Genomic DNA, 27415 nt, shown 5'->3' with positions numbered 1-27415 from the left:
CCTGTTTGACATAGTAAAAATAGTGGTGCTTTGTTGCCACCTGCAATACGATCAGCGCAGTCTGACTACTACGTGATGCAGCAACACTTTACAGACACAGATACTATTCCACTGACAGCTCCAGACAACGCCATCAGCCTGATATTCAACCTCTTTGTGAACATGAACTAGATATGAACATGAAAGCCAGTCAGCTATTAGTGTATTCGGTGTCTGTGTGTTTTTAGCAGGCTTCGTTTGTCTAGTCTCGTTTACCATTTTGAAGTCGTTGGCACTTTGTTCAGTGTTGGTGGGCACCAGTCAGACAGGCATGTCACCACACGTTTTCTGACATGTAGTATATGTTATCTTAGCTGTCAGACACTATCAGACCCAGACATGGGGGTTTATGTTGTTCAGTGTATTTATACAGTATGTTTCCCTATCCTATATCTAAATAGGTTGATGGATGCCTAGCACAAGGGACAAATTGAAACAGTTGTGGAATCATCACTTCCTCCCACTAGACACCTGCTTTCAGAGCTGCGTCCTGCTCCTCTCCAAGCAGACTGTGATATTGGGCTGAGAAGAGGAGGCGTCGCCATTGCACACTCACGCACGCACGCACTCACCCACACCCACAACACGAACACTCTCACATCTTATTTAGGTGGGCTGAGGAAGGGAAGTGTGAGCTGCCTCTGTGTCATGTCTCTAGTGCTGCCAGTGACCAACGCTGCATATGCTTTAGCATCCTGGCTGTGTCAACACCACGGTCTACGCACCACCTCTCCTCCTCCTCCTCCTCCTCCCTCCTCTCCTGTCTCCTCCTTCTCTCCTCTCCCCTCCTCGCTTCTCCTCTCCAGTCTGGGCCCACCGCACCACACAGCAGAATAAATCAGGGAATAAACACACCTAAAGCGCACCACAAAACACTTGGAGGGAAGATAAAGAGAATATTTGCGGAACCCCCAAATTAAAAACGGTGCCACCTCTCATTCGGAGCACGTCTCAAATATAACATAGTGTTGCAAAGGCATAATCACTCAATCTACACCAGTGTGCACACACCCTACCCCCTGGACACAGAAAGCAGGTTGTGTGTGTGCGATTTCAAAACATTTCCAATGCAAGTAGCATACGTAGCTAGTAGTCCTGTACGGGCTGTGTCTTGGCAGGCAGGTATGCACCGGTAGCCTAGTGGGAAGTTTCTCTTTTATCTGATTTCTGGCCGTTTTCTCATCCCATCTGGCAGTTGGCAGATCCACAGAAGCTGACATTGTTGCTCCTCTCCTGAGTATCTAATTTAAGCATCCGGTCTGTCAGAACTGCATTGGGAGCCTTCAATCTTCCATGCTGTGGCATGCTACACACTTCCCTCACAACTAACGACTCTGTCTGTATTGCAAGCCAGTTCGTACACAACACCGACTAATGAGAGGTGCAATAATGACGAGTAACATGCTTTACAGTACAGCGCCAGGGCCCGCATGCATGGAATGGATAAGAAGAATGCCCTCCATATCTCTGTGATGTGCTCCTCCATCCTCAGTTCACCCCTCTGCTCGCCATAGAATTACTAGCAAAGTCAGGGAGCTATGTGTACAGTTAGTTCATCCATGAGAATACCTGTGTCTGTACAGAATGAGCGTTAGAGACCTGGGCAACACTGGGCCGTATCACTCAGCGCTGACAGCTACAGGAGAATTGATAGTCCTGGGATCAGCTCTGTTCTAAGTCAATGAGGAGTAATTGGAGTTAAGTGAGCCCTGAGTATCCATGCCTACTGGGCAGGATACTACAGGGGAGATGCTGTTCTATGTGTGAGAGGCCCCACTGAATTTACAAGCTGCCTTCCTGTAGAGCAAGAAGTTCATACAGTATATCGGTGTACTATGCAGTATGAATCAGACCAATGTATTATTTTACTTGCTGCAAGAATGTACTTTTTTTGCATTTGAAATATTGCGATGCAAAAAGAACTGTAAAAGATTATGCAGAAAGAGTTTAAAAATAAACAATGTTTTACGTCTTAAGGAGTGCATAAATATTATTTGGTGTTGAAAGGGAGTCCCTGCAGTTTCATTTGATAGCTTAGGTGTCTGATGTGCCACCGTATAGAAAGCTATAATTTCGGTGTTTTTTCTCTCCCAAGCAGAGATCCAAAAAGCTGCTCTGGCAAGTTTGTGGGATATATAAATATTGAAGCAGCAAATTCCGAAGCTAGTCGAGACTGTAATCCTGTAAAAGATTGCTGCATATTTGCTCTGTCTTTTTTTAGGCAACATACATTTATGGGAGAGATTTTGGTCAGCCTCTCACACAGAGTAGCACTGCTGTTTAGCTACAGCCAGATGGGGGAGACCTTGTTAAGGATAGCATTGAGAGACTGTAGGTGAGTGGGGGCGGATGCTTCCCCATCCGCCAGGTGAATTGAGCAATGTTTAAAGCATCGTTGTTCAGCGAGACCCCCCCCCCCCCAGAGAAGGATCTAGCCTGAGGCCTGGGTCCTTCTGCCTTCTTTAGTACTCCTCACAGATGCCAGTTTTCCCCAGCCTCTCTCTCTGCCTCCCTCCCTCCCCTGCCTGCTCTTGTCTGCACACAAACTGCTCTTTGTTCGTCTCTGAATAATGTTTCCGCTCCGTATGCGCCCACTCATGACATCTCCTTAATTCCTTGAATGGATAATGAAAACGATGGTGTGTGTTGGTGGCCTTGTGAGGTGATTAAACCACACTTGAGGATGAGGCTCATATCACAATATGCATAGGTGACTAACTGTTGGAGTTGTAGATGTTAGTTTTGATAACTTATTAGGTTAGCCCAACGGACCAGCAGGGGAGGAGAGAAGGATCTGCTCCAGGATACAGATGAATCAGTGCGGCTGCCTGACTGGTGTTACCCATGTGGTCCGGTGTTTGCGGAGGACTCTATTAAAGCTAGCAATCTGCATAAATACACAGCGGATCTGAGGAAGGCCCAGCAGCAGGCAGAGAGGCAGATTGATTTCCTCTGCTGGGACAGACCTGGGCTCTCCGCTGATGAAACCCGGGTCTGTCTGCTCTGTTTGACTGGGGACCTTATCTCTCTCTCTCTCTACCCCCACCCGCATCCTCTCCTCCCTTCTCCCCCCCGCCTTGAGCCACTCTGTTGCGGTAGCTCCGGAGCCTCCCGCTGCTTCTCAGCCTCCTGTTTCTGGGATGGGCTCGGGGAAGGACCTAAAATTAGCAGCTCCCCCTGCTCTGTTTTGCTCGGCACGGATCGCTTAATTAGCTGTAGAACACAGCATTGCATAGCCCAGACTTGTGCCAGGGATGCATTATATAAGCGTTATATAATTTGATGCATATTTTATGCTGAATAGTGCAGAGAGAGAGAGTGTTGCTTGATGGTGGTGCCCCGCTCGTAGACCTGTGCTGTTGAGTCAGATAAGAGGCAGAAGGTGAACTCTGCTTGCAGAGTTTGACACGGAGGAAGTTATTTTAACCGAGGCAGTATACAGAGGCAGCGTCTCAGAGGCTGGGGGTGCTAATGGTGTCTACTACTGTATTCTCCACGGGCAGTGTAGTTAGTGCGGTATTGATAGAGTGTATGAATGGAGGATGATTGGTGTATATGTAATCATCCTGCTGCGAAGATAATGAGGTCACCTATTATTTTCAGTGTGTCTATTTGTAGCACCGCTCATTCGTTGAAGACAAATGACTTGAAAAAAAAGAGGTGCAAATGAATTTGCATCCCATCTTATCCATGTTCACCATCTAGAACTACCTTCACTATATGAGTCATCATGCATGCTCGTTATGCAGTAGTTATACAATATCCTCTTAATACCCACTAAATTCACCTAGAAAGTAAGTTTCATAGTAGTGTTGTCCTCTATGGGTAAGCAACGTGGTGTTGTCTTCTCTGCTAGCTGACCTACAAGTACATTGCCAGACACAAAGGCCTGTCTTTGTTGATGGCTTTGAAGAGATAAAATACTCTTGATTTATTTATTACTAGTCGTTTTTGGTATTTTCAATTAGTGTACATTGTGACCATGGTTACAGTATATGTGTTATTTTTGTACCATCTCGAATGTTCTTTCATTACAGTTGATGGGATGACCCTGGTAATACAATAGCCCCTTCAACAAAGCAATGGCATCCATTTAGCGCGACAATGTTGTGAAAAGTCACACCATTCTTTACACTAGCTAGGATTACACACACACTACTGTTTTATAAGAAACTGCAATATTCACACAGATCAAATCACACACCAAAAGAGGCATCCATAACATAACATGATATGAAGTCACATATACAGTTGAAGTCAGAAGTTTACATACACCTTAGCCAAATACATTTAAACTCAGTTTTTCACAATTCCTGACATTTAATCGTAGTAAAAATACCCTGTCTTAGGTCAGTTAGGATCCCCACTTTATTTTAAGAATGTGAAATGTCAGAATAATAGTAGAGAGAATGATTTATTTCAGCTTTTATTTCTTTCATCACATTCCCAGTGGGTCAGAAGTTTACATACACTCAATTAGTATTTGATAGCATTGGCTTTAAATTGTTTAACTTGGGTCAAATGTTTCAGGTAGCCTTCCACAAGCTTCCCACAATAAGTTGGGTGAATTTTGGCCTATTCCTCCTGACAGAGCTGGTGTAACTGAGTCAGGTTTGTAGGCCTCCTTGCTCGCACACGCTTTTTCAGTTCTGCCCACAAATTTTCTATGGGATTGAGGTCAGGGCTTTGTGATGGCCACTCCAATACCTTGACTTTACTTTCCTTAAGCCATTTTTCCACAACATTGGAAGTATGCTTGGGGTCATTGTCCATTTGGAAGACCTATTTGCGACCAAGCTTTAACTTCCTGACTGATGTCTTGAGATGTTGCTTCAATACTTCCACATAATTTTTCTTCCTCATGGTGCCATCTATTTTGTGAAGTGCACCAGTCCCTCCTGCAGCAAATCACCCCCACAACATGATGCTGCCAACAACGGCTTCACGGTTGGGATGGTGTTCTTCGGCTTGCAAGCCTCCCTCTATTTCCTCCAAACATAACGATGATCATTATGGCCAAACAGTTCTATTTTTGTTTCATCAGACCAGAGGACATTTCTCCAAAAAGTATGATCTTTGTCCCCATGTGCAGTTGCAAACCATAGTCTGGCTTTTTTATGGCGGTTTTGTAGCAGTGGCTTCTTCCTTGCTGAGCGGCCTTTCAGGTTATGTCGATATAGGACTCGTTTTACTGTGGATATAGATACTTTTGTACCTGTTTCCTCCAGCATCTCCACAAGGTCCTTTGCTGTTGTTCTGGGATTGATTTGCGCTTTTTGCACCAAAGTACGTTCATCTCTAGGAGACAGAACGCGTATCCTTCCTGAGCAGTATGACGGCTGCGTGGTCCCATGGTGTTTATACTTGCATACTATTGTTTGTACAGATGAACGTGGTACCTTCAGGTGTTTGGAAATTGCTCCCAAGGATGAACCCGACTTGTGGAGGTCTACAATTTTTTTTCTGAGGTCTTGGCTGATTTCTTTTGATTTTTCCATGATTTCAAGCAAAGAGGCACTGTGTTTGAAGGTAGGCCTTGAAATACATCCACAGGTACACCTCCAATTGACTCAAATTATGTCAATTAGCCCATCAGAAGCTTCTAAAGCAATGACATAATTTTCTGGAATTTTCCAAGCTGTTTAAAGGCACAGTCAACTTAGTGTATGTAAACTTCTGACCCACTGGAATTGTGATACAGTGAAATAATCTGTCTGTAAACAATTGTTGGAAAAACTACTTGTGTCATGCACAAGGTAGATGTCCTAACCGACTTGCCAAAACTATAGTTCTTTAACAAGAAATTTGTGGAGTGGTTGAAAAACGAGTTTTAATGACTCCAACCTAAGTGTATGTAAACGTCCGACTTCAACTGTGTATAGCTGCTCCCATAGTTTAATAGAACCCTATAAAAACTTCCCATTAAGGGTATTGTTGTGTGTGCAAGCCAGGACAAGCTAACAAAGCTTGTTGATTTTTCGGAGAAATTCCTAAATAAATATGTGTCATGTTACTTCCCGAAACAAGACATGTTTACAACCAGGGCTAAGGGCCCAGTGACTGCCTTTCTTGGCAGCACCGTACACAGGGAGCGGGAAAAAGCATGCAGGTCCTCATTAGGAGTGAGTGTGAGAAACTGAAGTAAGGAAACAGGATCACATCCAGGATCGGCAAGTCGTTTTGGTTTTCCAAGGTGAGAAGATTCCCACAGAGACTTCGTCATTGAGGATTTAGTTAGGTTGGAGGTTGATGCCATGTATTGGGATTCCATTACCTGACCAGTTACCAGACCAGTTGACTGTGTCTGCTTTATTCAGCGTGGCACTCCATTTATGTTAGCTAACAGCTCTGTTTACACATCCATCAGACAGCCATGGAATCAATCACTGGGCTGGGAGCTAAGTGTTTCATTCAGTTGTATTCTAAACAGAACTAGATGGATCGACGGCACATGCATATGTGGTTTATCGTTCTTTCCATTTGGTACATGGGAATTCATTTCATACCGTTATTGGTCTTTCAGAATGAAATGATTGCCATTACAGTTGACCTGCTTGGTCATATGTGTGTGTGTGTGTGAGAGAGAGGGAAAGAACTTTCAAGGGGCAGCCCATTGTAACTTCAGCCTGAGCCGATCAGCCTGCATGTTCTTCACCGCTCATCCACAAACAACCTCTCAGTGTTACTCTACTCCCCAGCCAGGCCATAGAATGTAAATGACAGTCTGCCCAGGCTATAGAGATGAATGGTATGTCTGTGCTTTCGCTTTGTTGTCACTGCTGGAGGAAGTTGTTTTTAGAAAGCAAAAGGTAAGATTATCATCTCAGTCGAAATATGTAAAGAGACGTGTCATTCTGATCATGTTCCTCTATAAATGTACTTTCTTCTAGAACATACTTGCTTATTTGTGGTGTAGAGCATCGTGTATGAGGATTTAAACCCGTTTACTGGATATTCATGAAAGTCATTGAAATGCTTTTTTTATTACATCTGTCAATATTCAAGATGCCACTTACCACCCTCTCAGAGCCTCCTACTCAGTTCCTGTGTGCATGCCACAAATAGCTACAAATTGGCTGCCATTAAAACCTGTTAAAACCCAGATTATGTAAATCGGCTGTAAAACTGAAAGGTGTGATGCATCCCAATTAATATCATGTTTGATGAACATTTCATCCAGCCATCTGTGATGGAGGATTTGGGCTGACAATTGTCTTTCGTTTAAATTAAAAAGTGGCAAATCACAAAAATGTGATTATGAGGTGATAATGCTTTTTCCAGGGCAATTGTTAAAAATAATTATACTAATTTAATTTTTTATTAATTCTCATCCATGGTCTTTCATGAATCACACCATTAGTTGGCTGCAACATTTGGTTTTGATTCAAGTTTGAAAAACAGGCATTTTCAGTGAGCCAGCCTGAACCCAGATATCTTTTGGTTGTTTTGTTCTTGAGGCTGGCTCTTAGTGAGTCACCTGCACTTCCATGCATTGCTGTTTGGAGGGGTGCTGAGGGCCATCCGACCTCAGCAGGGGTGTTCTGTTTGGGAAGCCCCCGCGTCAGCCAGCTGATCTGGGTTAGGGCCAAGTCTAAAATTGGTACTGCTTGTCTGGCTGATTTTGGCGTAAACTGACACTCTAGTGGGAGTAAGAAAAGGCCATGGGGGAGTGGAGGGGGCGAGCAGGGGGGGGGGGGGCTCTCTGCGCTGTTCTGCCTGCTTTGCCTTACTGCTGGAGGCAAAAGGTGCCCCGGGCAACATAAGACCCTGTGGAATGACAGGGCCAGAGAGAGGGGCTCGGGGGAGACGTTCAGTTTTCGGTTTTCGCACCGAAAGGTTTTCATCATCGGAATCGGGGACAGCTGTGGGATACCCACTCGGCTGACGGTGGAAAACACGCAGACAGGCAAGCGGGGTTGCGTTGTGTAACTACTAACTGGGTCCCTGATGGCTGGCTGAGAGCGAGTCACTGCCTTGCACTCCGATGAGCAATTGTGCCTTGGGTTGCATGAGAGCGTGTTTGTTTTGGAGGGGCTGCTGAGGGACTGTTTTCATGATCGCTTGCTCTCATTCTGTCAGGCTCCCTCACGCTCCCCCAAGGCTTGCTGGGGGGATCCACCTCCTGGCCAGGGAGCGTCAGGGGTCGCCAGGTCAAATATGACTCTAACTCTGGTCACATTAGAGAGGCTGATGCTGCCAGGAACATGTGACACACTGTGTTTCTACTTCTCTCTGTCCCTACCTGGCTAAAAGGAGAGAATGGAAAGTGATATAAAAAGCGATAAAATGTGATGAACTCATTCGATATCTGCTTATTCAATATCTGCTTAAAGGAGCACATTTGTCAAGTTAAATGGGGAATGATGTGAGGGAAAATGTCCATTGAAAAATTAACAATGTGTTGTCCAGTTATCCGTTTTTTCTTTCTCAGTGTGGCTCTCATGGCCACTTTACATTAGGCACAGATATCCAATATGTGGCTGATGAAATGTAACATCTTTAAGAGGGCCATTGTTACTTTTTTTCTCTTCCTGTTTTATAGGAAGTTCAAAATGATTCCAGGTCTCTGATCACTTGCGTTGGGGTTAACTACTCCTGAAGGCAATGGGTTTCACAGAGATACGGTGTCGTATTGCCACCTGCTTTTGGGGAAAACATATTATTTAATTTCCCGCCTCTCTGCCTGCTTTAAACAAGGCATACGCAGCGCCGTAAATACGTTCAAAATAATATTATTTTCAGCTCCTCAAGTATGATGCAAGCATTTCATCGAGGTAGCTATGTTGGTTAATTATTCAAGTGTTAATAGGAATACACTCTTCTAGCAGGATATCAGCGTGTGTAAAATACTTCCAGCAATACTTGAGATGAAATATTGATGCTGTAAAGGAGGGGATGTAATGGAGTGGATGAAAGTCCTCAATTAACACTGTTTGCTCTTGTCCCAGAAAGAGGCTTACTGACTTTTTATAGCATACATTTAGGTTATATATATTTTTTTGCCATTTTGTAGCCTTTTAAAAGGGTACACTCCACTCAGAGTTTTGGGACTGACGTTGTGCAGGGTCCTGGATGGAAAAGGTTGGAATCTTGCTAGACATTTTATAGTATAGAAACCCATAAGGCAATGCATTGACCTGAGGTACTGCAAAATGATCTTCAAAGAATGTGAAAGAAGTGTTCAAAGAATTCTCCACTTGAAGAACTCTACATGGTTCTCTAATCTGTTTTACTAGCTAGCTAAATGGTTTTCAAACGTGGACAGTGAGAGAGTTTGTGTTTTATGTATAAATGTTAGCTAAATGCACCTCAGCTGTGTAGAACAGAGATACATGTACCTGGGGATACCTAGTCGGTTGCACATCTGAATATATTCAACCGAAATGTGTCTTTGGCTTTTAACCCAAGCCCTCTGAATCAGAGACGTGCGGGGGGCTGCCTTAATCGACGTCATCGGCGTCCGGGGAGCAGTTGTTGTTGGGGGTTAAATGCCTTGCTGAAGGGCAGAACGGAAGATTTTTCCACCTTGCCAGTTCAGGATTTGAACCAGCGACCTTTTGGTTATTGGCCCAATGCTCTTAACCGCTAGTCTACCTGCCAAGAGAGGAGAGGTGGTTGATTCTCTCATCAAGACACTGAGGTGATCTGTGTGGGAAACCCCCCTCACACAGGATGAGTTGGGATGAAGGAGGATGGCCCCTGTGTATTGGACGTCAGAACAGAGCAACTTGGTTGGTATTTCATACCGTTTTTGATTGAAGACAATCAAAATACAATATTCATAAAACACCATTCTGTTGCTACTATACCATTCTGTTGCTCGGTATCCAGGGCATGTTGCGCGTTTATACGAATATGTGCATTTTCCACAATAAGTATGTTCATTATTTATACTCCGAGTATGTTGAAAATACGAAAGGGCCAACATGATAGAGAACTGTCCTAGTTTAACTCGGTTACATAACCAACATGTTTCTCTAATGAAGATATTTCACCAGTACAGGAGGATGGGGGACTGTCTCTTTAAGATAAAGTCTGAGAAAGTCTTGAGCGTGTTAAACACTGCTGACTGTTTTCGTTAGCAACTACCTGTTTTTCTCTCCAAACATATGTTCATATGTTGTGTGGTGTAGTGTTATTCTCTTTCTATTGCCTACCACTGTAAATACACGTGCATGGTAGAAATAACTAGGCATGTCGTTGTGAACTATGTGAAACTGTGCTCTATTGATCTTGTCTCAGACGTGCCTTCAACTATGCGTCTGGTACTGCTCACTGCTCACTGCTCAGGAGCACTGCGCTCTTACTAAGAGGTGTACAGTGTGGACTATTGACTTCTGTTCACAGCAGGTGTTGGTTACTTTGAATTGCCCATAAGTGGCTATGGTGTCAGGTCTCCCGGGAGTCCTTGATGTGTGTGCGTATTAGGGCCAACTATTCCCAGTTGTCTCCTGCCCACACCGGTTCCTGATTACCCATAGAGGTCAACAGAGGTGAAGTTATTTTTAGACCTGTAAATTGGATTCTCCAGTAAGGGCAAAGTAACAGTGGGCTTATGATAGATGTGTACGTTTGTCTTGCGTGACAGCACGGGCGTTATTAACCAATTTATCACCAGCACGGGACTGGTGTCTAACCTTGGTCAAGTTGGTCCACTTAAAACAATTGCCATACGTGTTTGTTGTCATCTGCCGAGTGTTGAGGTGAATTCTTCTCCACAATGCCTGCTATTTTGGCCATGTGTGACCCTGAATGTATGCAATGCGGAGAATGTTACACGGTGACCCACAAACTAACCGCACCGCTGTCACACATGACATACCCGTGGTTGAGACAGAACCATAAACATGCACTAATATTCACACTACTGCTGCAAAGAGGGTTGTGGCTGGAGGCTTTTTCTCAGCACGGGTTCTCTCCCTCTCTCCTTTCGCACTTCCCTCTCTCCCTTTCCCTCTCTCTCTCTCTCCCCCACTGTCTGTGATGCCTTGTCGCAGTGCTGACCTGTCCCAATGTCACTCTCCGTGGCCGATAATGTGGTGGTAGCCGCATGTTGAAAGAGCAAGACAGGAGCAAATCATACCGTTGACCGGAGAGCAGAGGACGGGGCCAGAGATGGCACAGGATTTTGCAGTATTGGCCTGGCGAGATATTTATAGAGGTGAGGAGTGGGATGGAGGAGGGGGAGAGGGGGAGTCACAGGCGGCAGGGGAAGCAAGCAGGGCGGGAGGGGTAGAGGGGAGAAGGGGGGGGGGTTACCATGTTGTTATGGCCCCCTGGCCGGTACACACTCTCTGGGACAGGACAACCCCCGGGGGCCTGCCAGGCTGCCCCGATAAGGCTGTGCTACTGTGTCATCACAACAGTAAAGAGTACAGCTGCACGATATGGGAATGTCATCTAATTCCTATTTTGTCTAGCAAATATTGCGATTGCCATTTTACTTGCGATTTAGATCAAAACACTTGGGTGAACTGTTGGGATCATAGAAATAAAATGAGTATTCTGATTCTATGGTTGGTGTTGTTTGGCATGACAATGACAGGTACAGTAGAAGTTGTTGTGACAGGTTAGGAACCAAAGTGTTGGTCAGAGCTTCCCAGGGAGACGCTTTTTACATTAAAATGTTACATTCGTGGCATTTAAAACAAATTGCAGCCTCTTGCGATATTGATATTGCACATGTCAATATTGCAATTTTGATTACAATTCCATTCATTATGCAGCCATAACTAAGAGAGAGCAGCATCCTGCAACAGCCATGCTCCTACCACTCTACCCCCTAACTGTTGCCTTTCACTTGACCCCTCTATTTGTGCTCATGTCTTGCTTAGGAAAATGTCAACTTACTTTGTGAAAAAAGACTCGGGGGCCAGCAAAAAGAGAGAGACAGAGAGAGAAAAAAGAGAGAAAGAGAGAGCGAGAGTGTGTATAAGCCTCTGCCTGCCTGGTCTTTGGGCCAGTGGAAGTGCCTCTAAATGTAGTCTGTTGTATAATCCCTCTGGGGGCCCTATTGCTATTTCTGTTCCTAAGTATGCGTCATGACTGACTGGGTATTTTCTCTGGTGACTAGCTTACATCAGTAGGTCTCCTAACAAGCATACACTCTCTCTCTACCAGTGAGTGGCTATTCTGATTGATGGGAGTTTGGCCCTGCAGTTTGGTTTTTCTATTGGTGACCACAGAGAATGGACAAGAGGAGTTTCACCCCAGAGGAATGCTGTCGGTGACTGGAGATGTTGTGGGACTGGGGAGCTGATATAGCCAGGTTGGTAGACCAAATATTTCTCCCTCTCTCCTTTTCTCTGTCTCCCTCTCTGGTGTTGCTGCTGAGAAGGTGATTTCCTTGTCAGTGTGTTTTGTAAACTGAATGGGGGATGACAGTGGCTGTTGGATTGCCACCGGAGTGCTGATAGTGACAGACAGGGCAGGGGGGCCTTCTGCTCTGTGTGTTGTGTTACCTACTGTCTGCTGTGTGTTGTTGTAGCGATTCAGCCTTCACTTTGCTTGTCTGTGTGTGTGTATGACAGATTGGGCCTGGTCTGGGCTGCAGGGGTTGTCACAGGGCTGTGTGTGTGTGCCTGCTCTGTGTTCCTTGTTTGCACAGCCTCGGCAGGCGTCTCCCAGACGGAGATAAGAGGGAAACAATGCCAGCCTGGCCTGCCTGTTTGCAATCCACCTTTTCTTACGTATCTCCCTTCCTCCCTCCGTCATTCCCCTGTCCTCTAGCTCTCCTCTCCAGGAGCTCTCCAGTGGGGTTGCACTAGTTGTTTAGTCTGTAGGAAGCATGGCTGTAGGACATCCGGTCACTTCCCCCTGGGCTCCACTGATGAGCTTACACAGAGCTGTCAGTTTTCTCCATTAAGGAAAGGACCTTCCTAGTGTTGCACTGCTACCCCCCCAGCCGCCGTTGCATGCTTTAAATCAAGCTTCCCTCCCTCCATCTGTATTCCCCAGGGAGAGGGACAATGTTGTTTAACAAGAACGGGTTCCTTTTACAGCCTAGCACCCCGAGCAAGCGAGTCTGTCTGTCTGTCTCTCTCACTCTGTCTGTGTGTGTGTGTGATCATACTGGAATAACTTGCTATGTGAGGGAATGTCCTGGTGATAAGGCAGGGAAACACCACACGTACACACACCTCTTGCCTCCCGCAGGTCTTACCCACATGCACATACACACAATTTCAAAGATGTTGCTTTCGGAAAAGCTTATCTTCCTGCCACTCTGCATGCTTAATCACACACACCACCCCAGCAACAGAAACCCCAACCTCAATCTCTCTTCCGCACTCTTTCTAGCTCCTGTAGTCCAGGAGTGAAATGACCACAACCTGTAAATGAACTTGAACAACATTCCCTTCTACTCCTCCCTCCGTCCCTCCTCTCCTTCTCTCTCTCTCCCTGCCCACCACAGTCAGTCAGATAGATTCCTTTTATGTACTATCTCGCTTTTCTTTTTCTCACTCTTTCTGTTTTTCTGCGGAGAAGAGAACTGTAATACCCCTGTCTGATAACTGTGGAATGAGGATTCGTGCCTCTGCCAAGTGTGCTAAACCATTTTTCCATTCACAAATTCTCAGACGATTTAGAATGTGTGGCACTGCTTCTCGCAGTGCTTCAGGGCGTTTGTGGGGACATTTTTGCCCGGGTACTCCCTCCCTCACTGTAGGCTCCTGTCTGGCCTCCTACTGCCTCTCAACTCATCTCAACCTTTTGAGAGATTATGTCCTAACCCTAACTTCAGGAAGCTATGGGAGGGAAGACACGGTGTGCTCATGCTAATGTTTGTCTAATGTCCTCACGTCCTGGCTCTGTGCTGTGTGTGTAGTAGTGGATGCTATAGCGCAGTACTCCTGCATCCTGACAGGGCAGAGAGACTGAGCGGTGGGTACCACGCTACCGCCTCATTGTGGTGGGGTGATGGGGCGTGTTGGTCAGTTGTCTCACTATCTGTATCTGTCGGTGGGGACCAATGAAACCAAGTTGGATTCCAATAGGCCTCAAAGTGCACGGGTAATGTTATGCAGGGCTACGTTAAGCAACCACTACTATGGTTGCAATGGAGCCACATCGAGAACAACCTGATCCGGCCCCTGCTTTATCAGTTGCACTCTCTTGGCAGCGGGACAGGCCAGTAATTATGTGCAGGTTTCGGTGCTGCATTCTTTGTTGCTTGTTTTCTGTTTGCGATTATTTGATTAGCCTCGAGCCTGTTTTTGAGTGTTCGCGAGCGATTTTTTTGTGTGTGTGTGTGTGTGTGTGTGTGTGTGTGTGTGTGTGTGTGTGTGTGTGTGTGTGTGTGTGTGTGTGTGTGTGTGTGTGTGTGTGTGTGAGAGAGAGAGTCTGTAATAAAGGATAATAAGGCATTTCACCCTGGAGCCCAAACAGTGGGAAGGGGGTCTCCCAACTTTATTTTTCCATCTAACTTGGTGTTTACTGCTTGCCTCCAGTCCTGTCTAAAGTGAGTCACACAGTCAGTCCCACTCCCTCCACTCTACAACGGTCTACTATGCAGAGAGGCTTTACTGCAAGCTACGTTATTGCTACTCCACTCCCACATCAATGACCATCGCTGTGCATTTTTCACATCCAGTATCCTACAGTATGTTCTCATTCTCAGTATTGGAGTAGGTTGGGATTTTGTTCTGCCCATGTACCTCACCCAAGGTCAGACTAGCCTGGTAGCAGATACGTTTTTGCTCAAGCATATACAGATCTGTGACCAGGCTAGGGGTCGTTTTTGTCCATGGCTTTTTCTCTGTCATTATCTCTGTTTTTCAGTCTCTCAGTCCCTGCTTTGATGCACCTGTTCTGACCTCGCCTTCTGGATGATAACGGGGTGGACAGGCCATAACTCGGGTGGTTGATGTCCTGGAGGGCAGGCAGTGTGCCCCCGATGATGCGTTGGGCAGGCCGCACCGCCCTCTGGAGAGCCCTGTGGTTGGGGAGAAGGGCTGTCCTGTGCAGTGTCCTGTCTCTGTATGTTTGCTGTAGTGTACAGTAGGATCCAGGTGGATGGGCTCAGTGTCTTAACCTGAGACGTGTGATCCTCAGTGACCCTTTTTTCAAGGAGCGTTCAGCTGTCTGATTCAGAGGAGGAAGTACACGTCAGTACTTTTATCACTGCTCTCCTCTCTCACGGCCTTTCTTTCTTTCTCTCTCTCTCGCTTTCTGTCTTTTTCCTTCTCTCGTTCTCTGTTTCCGTCCCTCTCAGGTTCTCTCTTCCTTTCTTCCCCTCTCTCAAGTTCTCTCTTCCTTTCTTCCTCTCTCTCGCATCCTCTTGTTTCGCTCTTGCTCTCTTTTTCACACACCTCTCCCCCCCATGTCTCTCGCTCTCTTTGAAAAGTAAGTGTGTTCTAAGCAGGAGCTTGGCCACAGTGACTGTGCATAGAACCAGTGGGGGTAATTGCCTAGCTCGGCCGTGCTCCTCCAGTGTGGACATTTACCTCTATTGATGTGACCTTTATCTGGTCCCCGCTGTGTAGGCGGTAACATAACCACACAGCTAGAGTTACTCAAGCCAACACGACTTCCTTTAAGGTTTGCATTCTCAAGCACTAGCTGTTCAATACACTCTTCTGAATGGATGCTTCCACACAGCCGCTGTACAGAAAATGCCTTGATTGAATGGAAAAAGCAATTTCGGCCTCAGCAATCCTGGAAACACACACATAGGCATTATGATAATCATTGAATCCCCGATTCATTCTATATTTAGGTCCATTGCGGCAAACATCTTTTCACTATTCTGCTGTAGCTGCACAATGGGCTTGTCTCAGCAAAAAATGTATTGCTCACCTTCCTATGGAGGATTATGATTCATCTGTTCCTGTGAAGAATGTGGTAAGGACAGACAGACAGACCAGTAAGTTTAGCTGTGGAAATGTGTTTGGAGATGGGTGACTGTGTCCTGTTGGACTGTAATGTTTGAGTGTTTCGGGTAAGTGTATCTCCTACTGTGAGAGTGCCTGTGCCGTGGTCTCTGACAGGGCGTGGCAGGTCTAAGCCCCTCATACCTTCTGTCATTCTGCCCGGCAGCTGCTGGTGCCAGGTCCATGGCAGAGAGAGAGAGAGGCCCGGGCAGCGGGCACTGCCAGGCGGGCAAGCTTTCCTCTCCCTGCCTCCTACCCATTTCCTACTCAGTAGGTATCAGGCAGGCTAACACAGCCCAGCCTCTGTTCTTCTGGCAAACATGTCTTTGTGCTCGCACTGTGCTCAACAGTAAAGAGAAAACAATGGAGGTAGTGAGAGAGGGGGGAGGGAGATGAGTGAGAGGAGAGTGAGGGGCAGAGGGAGGGAAAAACAGAATGCATCTATTTCTCAGTCAATAACATATTGTACCTTTTTGAAAATACAACAGCAGGCCCACCATGCTTCATGTCCATTGTGTTCACAATCAGTATTCCTTTCCCACAGTTACCATGGGTTAATATTGCTTGTACTTCTAGGGCTAACTTTGGCCACTTTTAGCATATCAGAAAGCCCAGTGTATGTGGTCCGTGTGTCAGGTTAGATGGTGGGCTAGATGTGCTGGTTCCTAGCCTTTATGGGAGGATTAGCACAGATGCTAATGCTAGTGTCAGTGGTTTGGCAGGGCAGAACCCCTCAGTGTCCAGGGTTAGCTGCTGGTGCTCTGTCATTACAGCCTGACTGCCAGCGCTGGAGGCCATGGCACCAGGCCTGGACAAACACGCACGGGTGCAAGCAGGCAGGCACGCACACACAAACACACAAACAGAGGAAGTGGAAAGGCAGGGCCAGGGGGATTCTCACACAGATGGCCCACTGACACGGGACACAGTGCCCATGGCAGACTGAGAGGACATGCAGAGAGAGGGAGGTGAAAGAGAGGAGAGAAGGAAAGAGAGTTAATGAATGAGAGGCTCCATGTAGAGGTGAGACAGATATTGTGAGGCAACCAGGAAACTGGGACTGTGTTCCATTGGAGTAAACACTTCAACTCCAGGTGATACCACCTGTCCACCCAGTCTTATTCCTGGCCACGTCCACTCTGACCACCTCACACCAACAGCGAGGGGACTGGAGGTAGAATGGAGCTCCAATGCAGGGGCTCAATGTGGCACAGCCAGGCTACTCAACAATGGCTCAAAATAGCTAGAAGGCTAATTGCTAGCAGGCTGGCCGTTTGGTTCCTTTCTATATTTTCCACCATTGAGCCTTTTGTTGAGAGGCTTTCTGAACTACAGTAGGATCAGCTTCAACTCTCGTAGACGATGTCCCTCTGAAATGATCCAGTCTCTGTCTGGCGCGGCTGGGAAAGTTTCCTGTCTGCAGTTTGCTCGTTCAGATTCACCAATCACTTCCCTCTCTTTCCCTCGCTTGTTCCCTTCCAGAAACGACTGCTGCTACACTGCTCATTAATGCTGGAAAAATCACCAGGCCAGTCCGCCTGCATTACTCATAGCACAGGTGGACCCAAACCCCCATAAAAATATCTGGGGACTTATGCATACAGATGTCTTCATTTTAATGATTCCCCCCCCCTTATTTTCCTATAAACCAGATGGATGTAAGAGATTGCAAGTGTATATAGTTTTATTATCGTTTTCCCATGTCTTTTATTCTAGCATTTTTCCATATCTACTCTTCTTCTCTCCACCAGAGTGATAGTGGAGGGAAATACCTAGAGCCTATTATTTATCATCATGTAGGTCTGCGGGGTTACAAGCCAACCTAGAGACATGGCTGTTGTGGGAGGGAGGGGGAGAGAGAGAGAGAGCTGGCAACCATTCAGCCAAATTGCTGTAGAGTGGGTGGCATTTTACGCCCATGAATAATAACTGTAGGATTTAGCAGCTGAGACATGAGGATAGATGGAGGAGAACACACCAGCAAGAGGAGAGACAGAAACAGTCTATCACTCGGTTTCAAAACAGCAAACGTAGTGAGGGAGTGTGAATGAGTGGTGCACATGGTTACATAGAGGGAGTGTGTGAGGAAGGAGAAATATATGTAAATGGCACACTGTCCCCAGCCTTGCAGTAGCACAGTGTACAGCAAAACAGCACAACACACTGGCCTAACTGTCTGTTTGAACCACATGCAAACACAGTCAAGAGATCAGTTGTGATGGCGACAGGTCCATAAAACAAGGCTGCTCAGGTTCAGCCCACCAGACCCATGCTGTCCTCTGACACAAATAAAGGAGCTCCCTTGCTCGCTTTACTTACAGTGCCTTTGAAAACTATTCACACCCCTTGACTTTTTCCACATTTAAAATAAATTAAAATGTAATTGTTGGTCAACGATCTAACACAAAATACTCTGTCAACTTGGAAGAAAAATTCTAACACAGCTTTGCACACCTGGACTGTACAATAAATAAACAGACATTTTAAAGTCAAACTGTAACTAGGCCACTCAGGAACATTCAATGTCGTCTTGGTAAGCATCTCCAGTGTATATTTGGCCTTGTGTTTCAGGTTATTGTCCTGCTAAAAGGTGAATTTGTTTCCCAGTGGCTGTTGGAATGCAGACTGAACCAGGTTTTCCTCTAGGATTTTGCCTGTGTTTAGTTCCATTCCGTTTCTTTTTATCCTCAAAAACAGCCACTATGGGTGTGCCGAGTAGTCGGACAAAACGAGTATCGTAACGGATATGGGCAATTTTCTGGATACGATTATGATTGTAATTATCCATGATCAGAAAAAATACATTTTCGGCTGCCAGCACGCGTCTTTCTCATGTCAGTCAGTCATGTGCGAGGTTCTATGTAGTCTAAATAACTCAACTGGCTGTTTGTAAAGAGAAGGGCAGGCTGTACAGTTGATCCTGCTGCTCTTATTGGATAGAGTGAAGCTGTATGTCTCCGTCCACTTGCTTCATAATTTCACCCGATCAGTTTTCCTCGCATGTTTTCGGTCTGATCGTTTAGATTGCTGCTGCCTGCTACTATGATAAATCACATGGCGAGGATATTTGCGATCAAGCTATCAATGTGCATAATATCTAACAACCGGGGCAAGTTCATTTCTTTGCCATATTTTTGGCAGTTTTACTTTACTGCCTCATTGCAAACAGGATGCATTTTTTAAAATATTTTTTATTCTGTACAGGCTTCCTTCTTTTCACTCTGTCATTTAGCTTAGTATTGTGGAGTAACTACAATGTTGTTGATCCATCCTCAGTTTTCTCCTATCACAGCCATTAAACAGTTTTAATGTCACCATTGGCCTCATAGTGAAATCCCTGAGTGGTTTCCTTCCTCTCCGGCAACTGAGTTAGGAAGGACACCTGTTTCTTTGTAGTGACTGGGTGTATTGATACACCATCCAAAAATGTGTAACTCATAACTTCACCATGCTCAAAGGGATATCCAATGTATGATTTTTTTTTTTTACATTTACCCATCTACCAATAGGTGCCCTTCTTTGTGAGGCATTGGAAAATCTCCCTGGTATTCGTCGTTGAATCTGTGTTTGAAATTCAATGCTCGACTGAGGGAACTTACAGATAATTGTATGTGTGGGGTACAGAGATATGGTAGTATTTCATGTTAAACACTATTATTGCACACAGTGTGTTCATGCAACTTATTATGTGACTTGTTAAGCACATTTTTACTCTTGAACTTATTTAGGCTTGCCATAACAAAGGGGTTGAATAATTATTGACTCAAGACATTTCAGCTTTTCAATTTTCAATAATTTCTCAACATTTCTAACTGGCAGCTTCGTTAAATAGTACCCGCAAAACACCAGTCTCAATGTCAACCGTGAAGAGGCAACTCCGGGATGCTGGCCTTCTAGGCAGCTGTTTGGTCTAGTAATGATACTGTAAATATGAGTGTTTTTTTCACACAGCCGTGTGCTACTGGTTCTTTTGTAATCAACCAAACACAGGAGGATTTTCAGGCAGAACAAAAGGAAGAGGGGAAGTGATACAATGTCATGGGATTAACCAGATATTGTGTCTGTGTCACAAGGTGACACCCCTGAGCGTAGCCAACCCCACTAGGCTGTGGTGTAACTAAGTAAAAACGACTTTTGAAGTACTACCTAAGTAATTTTTGGGGGTATCTGTACTTTACTATTTATTTTTTTGACAACTTTTACTCTTACTCCACTACATTCATAAAGAAAATCTGTACTTTTTACTCCCATGCAATTCACACACCTATCAATATAACATGGGGTCATCCCATGTCTCTGACCTGGCAGACTCACCTAGCACAAATACTGCGTTTGTAAATGATGTCTGAGTGTTGGAATTGGCCCCTGGCTGTCTGTAAATACATTTAAAAAGTATTGTAAGGAATTTAATGTATGGCATTTACTTTTTACTTTTAGTCAAGTATGAAAAGTACTTTTTACACCACTGTACTTAAATACATTTAAAAACAGATACTTTTAGACTTTTACTCAAGTAGTATTTTACTGGGTGACATTTACTTGAGTCATTTTCTATTAAGGTATCTTTACTTTGACTCAAGTATGACAAATTAATACTTTTTCAACGACTGCCAGCAGGATCAAAGATCACCTGTGGAGAATCGAGTGGGGAAAATCTGCTTTCTGGGTCTGCCTGACGCTCCCAATGGTGCAAAGGCCAAGTGTGTTAAGATATTAAGCCGGAGAATTACGCAAACAGGGCACAAGCTCTGGAAACAGGCTAGAATTTCCTTTGTTGTTTTTTGACATGACAGGGAAAGTAAGTAGTGTTATTACTACTGTAACTAATAACTCGTGAAAATGTATTGTAAAGTACAGCACAGATCAAATTCCAATGATGATACTAGTGTAACATTCATTCTGTATGGTATTCTCACACCCCAGACCGGTATGTCCTTTTTTGGTGTCATATTTTCTGCTGTAGTGGTAATGGAAGATGGATGTGCATTTGACTTGTCTGGTCAGTCATTCATACATACAGTATGTGTTTAGAGTTGAGGTTTTTACGGAATCTTCGATCAGGCTGTCTGGCAGCTATACCTACAAACCTTTTGACTGGAGTCTGACACGCACACACACACACACACACCAACACACCAACACACACCAACACCAACACAGAGAGAGAGAGAGAGTAGTGAGATACTTCCCAGAGGTCCTCCAGCAGATGTGTGGCATTTGTGTCTGGCCCATGGAGATGGTGGAATGTGAAACCTCGTAACGCACCTCCGATTTTCCATTCCTGCTGCGTACACATCCCATTATCAATTTTATATGAAAGTAGGACATTCCTTTAAAGCGCTAGCGCGATCTGGCTGCGGGGGCCATCAGCTGAGGCGGCATTCCTGGCTGGGGGGCCTCAGGGCACAAGGAGGAGGAGGACAGGGCTCCAGGGTGGCCCTTTCATGGCCACATTAATGGTGGCATTAAACACTGCTATACTACTTCATGTAACGTCCTGACCAGAGTTCTTATGTGTTTTGCTTGTTTAGTGTTGGTCAGGATGTGAGCTGGGTGGGAATTCTATGTTGTGTGTCTAGTTTGTCTGTTTCTGTGTTCAGCCTAATATGGTTCTCAATCAGAGGCAGCTGTCAATCGTTGTCCCTGATTGAGACTCATATATAGGTGGCTTGTTTTGTGTTGGGGATTGTGGGTGGTTGTTTCCTGTCTTTGTGTTTTGTCTGCACCAGCTAGGACTGTGACGGTTAGTTTGTTTTGTCATTTTGTATAGTGTCTTGTTTTGTGTTAATTAAATCATGAAAAATTACCACGCTGCACATTGGTCCTCAGATCCTTCTCGCCTCTCCTCGTCTGAGGAGGAGGACGACTTAGACTGCCGTTACACTTCACCTATTCTCTATCTCTCTCTCTCCACCCTAAAATAGACCTGCTTCTGGTAATTTGCAGCTGAAATGGAGTATAAATGGGCAAAAATATATGTTGTGTCAGTGTGTGTAGGACGTGTTGAAACCTTTGGAAGAGGTGATTGAAATGTCAGGTTTTTCAAACTTATTTCACAGATTACCGCTGCTGTATTTAAACAGAGGATGAGGAATATCAACTTGCAATGGGGTGAGCTGAATAGGAGCTGTTGATAGAAAGTGCAGTATGGTTTGCAGCGTGAACAAACTGTTCCTAACCAAGAGGAGTTTCTATCTTTCAGTAGTATTGCAGCCTGACTGTTGCCCACAGATGGACAGGCTTGAAGTTGTATCATTTCCAAGAGCTGAAGTCAGTCGTGACAGCTGAACTTGTACCCTGACAATACAGACAGTCCTCCATTCAGCCTGACAATGCCTCACCTTTGTAGGGTCTCCCATGAACGCTCCACAGACAACAGATTTCTGCCGGAGCGAAAGACTTTCACCAAATACAGAACAGAAGCCTATAACATTACCTGGTTGTTTCTGACTGTCCTTTAAACTCACAGGAGCAGTGCTAAGTGATGACAGAGGATGTTGAGTAAGCTCACGTCAGTTTCCTGGTGCGTTGATGTGGCCGAGTAGACTGGAGATTGTTGGTTTCCTTTTCCTGTGCGGTTAATCTTAATGTCGTAGAGACTTTATTCTCTTTTCCTACTGTTTGTCAGTTTTGTCCTGTTTAGAGGTTGTGGACTATTTTAGCTGTATACCTTGCTTCTTTCTGGGACCTGGTAGAGTAGTAGAGTACAGTCAGCTTGAGCCCAGAGTTGTCCCAGCTCCTGGCCTGGCCCACGAGAAGCCATGTTTAACCACCACAGTGGGTGTTTGGTAGTTCTGTTCATATGAGAGCCCTTAGAGAGCTCTGTCACAGCGGTGGAGCTCTGAGAGAACACATCAGGCTCAATTAGACCACTAATCCCAGATTCCAGATAGCGGGGGACAAGGAAATATTTCTCCCCTCTCCAGGTCGGGAAAAAACAACAGCATTGCAGTTGATTATGTGGTTTGTTTACTTGTGGATTAATCCCCTCCACTACTCTTTCTGATCCCCCCCAGATATCTATACACCACACACACACACACACACACACACACACACACACACACACACACACACACACACACACACACACACACACACACACACACACACACACACACACACACACACACACACACACACACACACACACACACTGGCTGATGGTTGTGTGATTGGAGGGGAGGCAGTTGTGACTCCAGTGTGTGTCCCAGAAGAGCCTGTGTGGTGTGTTACCCTCCACCCCAGTGAGACAGCAGCTGCTAACGTTATGTAAGCGCTGTGCTGCACTGCTCTGCACTACTCTATGCTGTCAGTATGCATTAACCCAGCCCAGCCCTGAGAGAGAGAGAGGTGGGGGATGGGGGGTTGCCCAGCGCTCTTGAGCGTGTGTGTGTGTGTGTGGGAGCTCAGAGTTATAATACCAAAAATGGTTGAATTTCTATATCTATATCTCAGAGGTTTATGTAATGTTTCCTGGCGACCTCCGTCACTGATTGGTGGTAGCTAGCACTCTCTAGAGAGAGAGAGGTAATATAGGAAATAGTGTTGCAGAGGATGTCTTGTTGCTGAACTACTATCCCCTGGCACATTTTTCACTCCTACTTCACTGGAGAGTGAAGGGTATTTCCTCGGAGATACAGGCCGAGCGCAGAAAGAAGCCCATCTTCTGACAATTTATATCTCACTTCGGAGAAATGCTATAAGCCACCGGCTTACTAGAAAATGGAAGAATGGAAGGAGAGTCCACCAAAGTTAGTTAACAGTGATACTGTATTTTATCTCACTCTGTAAGTGTTAACACACATCAGTTATTGATACAGGCATATTCACTTTTTGAGCTTTGAATATAGTACAGTATAGCCGCAGGCTTGGCGTAGGCTGTTGTGGATAAGTCCTGTTATCCACAGTATGGGACTAGAGTAATACTCAGCCTGTGGGTTTTCCCGTGTTTTCCGCTCCCTCCTCATCTGTCCTCCTGATCCCAGCTGGACTGCAAAGTGTCCCAATGGTAGTGACAGGAAGTCCCATACAGGCAGGAACACCTATGCTGTTGTGAGGGTTGGTGTGGTTGCTTGGTTGGCAGCCCAGCCCAGGGCTCTGGGTCTCTCTGGGGCCCTGTTCCAACACAGGGTCTATTTGTGTGGCTCCCACCCCAGCCGTGTGGCTCCCACCCCAGCCGTGTGGCTCCTGCCCCAGCCTCGTTAATCAGACCAGGGCCCTCCCTCCCCTCCCTTCTTATTGGAGCCCAAAGCTGTTTTCCTTCCCACTACCATTCATTACCAACACACATGTTGAAGGCCAATCAGGAGGGACCTGCTCTCCTCTCTCTAGCCGTGAGGGTAAAGGAACAGGAAACGTTAGCATGCTCTGTTGCCGCGGGTACCGTACCGCTGAGCCATGCTATCTCGCAGGAGAACTACTGGAAAAACAAGTAATTATCCCCCAAATGTTCTTAATAAGGGATAATTGGGTTTATCTTCTTACTTTACTGGATAAAAAAAGAGGCTACGATGTTTCCTGACCGTGAGTCTCTCCGTCGCTCTCTGACTGTCTCCGTGATGCAGTGGGAACCTCTAATAAATGGAAAGTCACGGTCAGGTTACATCAGAGGCCCCTTCTCGAAAATGAACTTGTCCACGGAGTGGATTCAACATGTTATAACAGACATGGAAAAATAAAAGACACAATTGTCTTCTTTCCTTGGGCAGGGCCAATTGACTTGGAAAAATGTGCTGTCAAATAGGGGGACTGGAAGCAGAGAGAGAGGAGAACAAGTGGAATATGCTCTGTCACAACCCCTGTGTGTTTGTGTCTGTGTGTGTTTCTGTTTTCCATGGGTGATGTTTGGTCACGGAAAGAAAGAGAGCGAGATCAATCCAGCTCCTCCTCTCCCTCCTAGGGAAGGAACATGTTGTTGAGTGACCCAGTAGGAATCTGACTAACTTTCCTCCTCATGTGGAACCAAGTGTTTCCACCGCCTGCCAGTCAGAGAGTCAGTCAGTGTTTACTCCCCGAGTCCATGTCTTATAGCCTGCTCCCTGTCAGGAAACCTGGGGTGGGCCCTCAAGGTGTGAGAGAGTGCTGGGCTCCTTCGGCCCCCGCCCTGTTGTATGGTAAACATGAATGAAAATGTTTTCTTTATCTTTTTCCTACTGCTTAGTCTTAAGCCCGTGTTCCGTCCTTTATGTTCTTTGTAGAGCGGAAGCTGTGTGTGACTCTCTCTCTCTCTCTCTCTCTCTCTCTCGCTCTCTCTCTGTGTGTAGTCTTGTTGTCAGGGGAGTCAAGTTAACACCTCTCGTGACCACTTCCTTTAGCGTCAGCAGCTCGATTCCGGCTACACGCCTCTCACTATCGCTCTCTCAATCTCACAGCTTTTGTTGCCATTCAACACAAAAACATTCGGGCGGGAATTTCTGTCGGTGTTGTGTTAAAACACAGCCACATACACGACCGTTCAAAAGTTTGGGGTCACTTAGAAATGTCTTTGTTTTTTGAAAAAAAGCTATTATTTTTACCATTAAAATAACATTAAATTGATCAGAAATACAGTGTAGACATGGTTAATGTTGTAAATGACTATTGAATGGAATATCTGCATAGGCGTTCAGAGGCCCATTATCAGCAACCATCACTTCTGTGTTCCAGTGACACGTTGTGTCAGCTAATCCAAGTTTAGCATTTTAAAAGGCTAATTGATCATTAGAAAACCCTTTTGCAATTATGTTAGCACAGCTGAAAAATGTTGTTCTGATTAAAGAAGCAATAAAACTGGCCTTTAGACTAGTTGAGTTTCTCGAGCATCAGCATTTGTGGGTTCGATTACAGGCTCAAAATGGCCAGAAACAGAACTTTCTTCTGAAACTCTTCAGTCTATTCTTGTTCTGAGAAATGAAGGCTATTCCATGCGAGAAATTGCCAAGAAACTGAAGATCTCGTACAACGCCGTGTACTACTCCCTTCACAGAACAGCGCAATCTGGCTCTAACCAGAATAGAAAGAGGAGTGGGAGGCCCCGGTGCACAACTGAGCAAGAGGACAAGTACATTAGTGTCTAGTTTGATAAACAGATGCCTCGCAAGTCCATAACTGGCAGCTTCATTAAATAGTACCTGCAAAAGACCAGTCTCAACGTCAACAGTGAAGAGGCGACTCTGGGATGCTGGCCTTCTAGTCAGAGTTGTAAAGAACAAGCCATCTCAGACTGACCAATAAAAAGAAAAGATTAAGATGGGCAAACGAACACAGACACTGGAGTCGTCTCTTCACTGTTGACGTTGAGACTGGTGTTTTGCGGCTACTATTTAATGAAACAGCTAAAAATCCAGCCACCCTAGTCATAGACTGTTCTCTCTGCTAATGCACGGCAAGCGGTACCGGAGTGCCAAGTCTAGTTCCAAGAGGCTTCTAAACAGCTTCTATCCCCAAGCCATAAGACTCCTGAGCAGCTAATCAAAGGGCTACCCCGCTGCTGCTACTCTCTGTTATCTATGCATAGCCACTTTAATAATCCTACCTGCATGTACATAATTATCTCAATTACCTCGACACCGGTGCCCCCGCACATTGACACTGTACCGGTACCTCCTGTATATTTCCCCGCTATTGTTATTTACTGCTGCTCTTTAATTATTTGTTTTTCATATCTTTTACTTTTTTTAAACTTAAAAAAAGAAGTTATTTTCTTAAAACTGCATTGTTGGTTAGGGGCTTGTAAGTAAGCATTTCACTGTAAGGTCTACCTGTTGTATTTGGTGCATGTGACAAATAACATTTGATTTGATATTCCATAAAAAATCTGCCATTTCCAGTTACAGTAGTCATTTACAACATTAACAATGTCTACACTGTATTTCCGATCAATGTGATGTTATTTCAATGTGCATTTTTTTTTGCTTTTCTTTCAAAGACAAGGGCATTTTTAAGTGACCCAAAAACTTTTGAACGGGGGTGTATATGGCTACATTCAGGCATTGAAATAATGGCCCAGAACACAAATAAAATAAACCATCAGAACAAAACAGCAATACAGTATTGAATCCACAGGGACCTTAGAATAATTTAAGTGTGGAACTTTTGTTGCTGAACAGACACAGTATATTACTCATGGCTTTTCTCTGAGTATCAGCAGTTCCTCACCGTTCCAAGGCCACTTGAGTGGTGTATCAAAAAGTGTCCTTCTCCACCACACTTCCAATCCACTCAGACAAGTCTACAGACAGATCATTTAAGATATGCAGGCAGAAGTACCATATTTTTTTCTTGGAGTTTCTCCCCACATCCCTCCCTTTTCTCCACATAAAATCCTTATTATGGAAGCATCCGGAATATTGTTGCAGCTGCTCTGTTGAGAAATGTTCTTAGACTTATTTCCATCAGCAGCTTAAGCCTTCAACTGTGAATACCCAGCTGGGATCTGGTGCCTTATTAACATAAACAGGGAAGACACTCAATGGATAGTAATGAAAGGATTAATTCTATTGGAAAGATTACAAAACCATCTA

The 27415-nt window shown here is 45.2% G+C and overlaps 1 protein-coding gene across 5 annotated transcripts in view; it reads left to right on the top strand.

Moving 5' to 3' along the window:
• Nucleotides 1-27415, top strand: part of LOC129825124 (transcription factor HIVEP2-like) — a 98747-nt gene that overhangs the window by 25406 nt on the left and 45926 nt on the right. Inside the window, exon 1 of one of the 5 annotated variants that reach the window (XM_055884937.1) lies at nucleotides 11362-12307. The exons of the other annotated variants lie outside the window; for them this stretch is intronic. The gene's annotated coding sequence lies outside the window, so the exon portion shown is untranslated. Of the gene's footprint in view, nucleotides 1-11361; nucleotides 12308-27415 lie in introns of those variants that run through there. 5 annotated transcript variants of the gene reach the window in all.

The sequence above is a fragment of the Salvelinus fontinalis genome, chromosome 27 (assembly GCF_029448725.1).
Source record: "Salvelinus fontinalis isolate EN_2023a chromosome 27, ASM2944872v1, whole genome shotgun sequence".
Classification (NCBI taxonomy): Eukaryota; Metazoa; Chordata; class Actinopteri; order Salmoniformes; family Salmonidae; genus Salvelinus; species Salvelinus fontinalis.
Note: the sequence above shows the minus strand (reverse complement) of the source record. Positions and strands in the feature narration are given on the sequence as shown.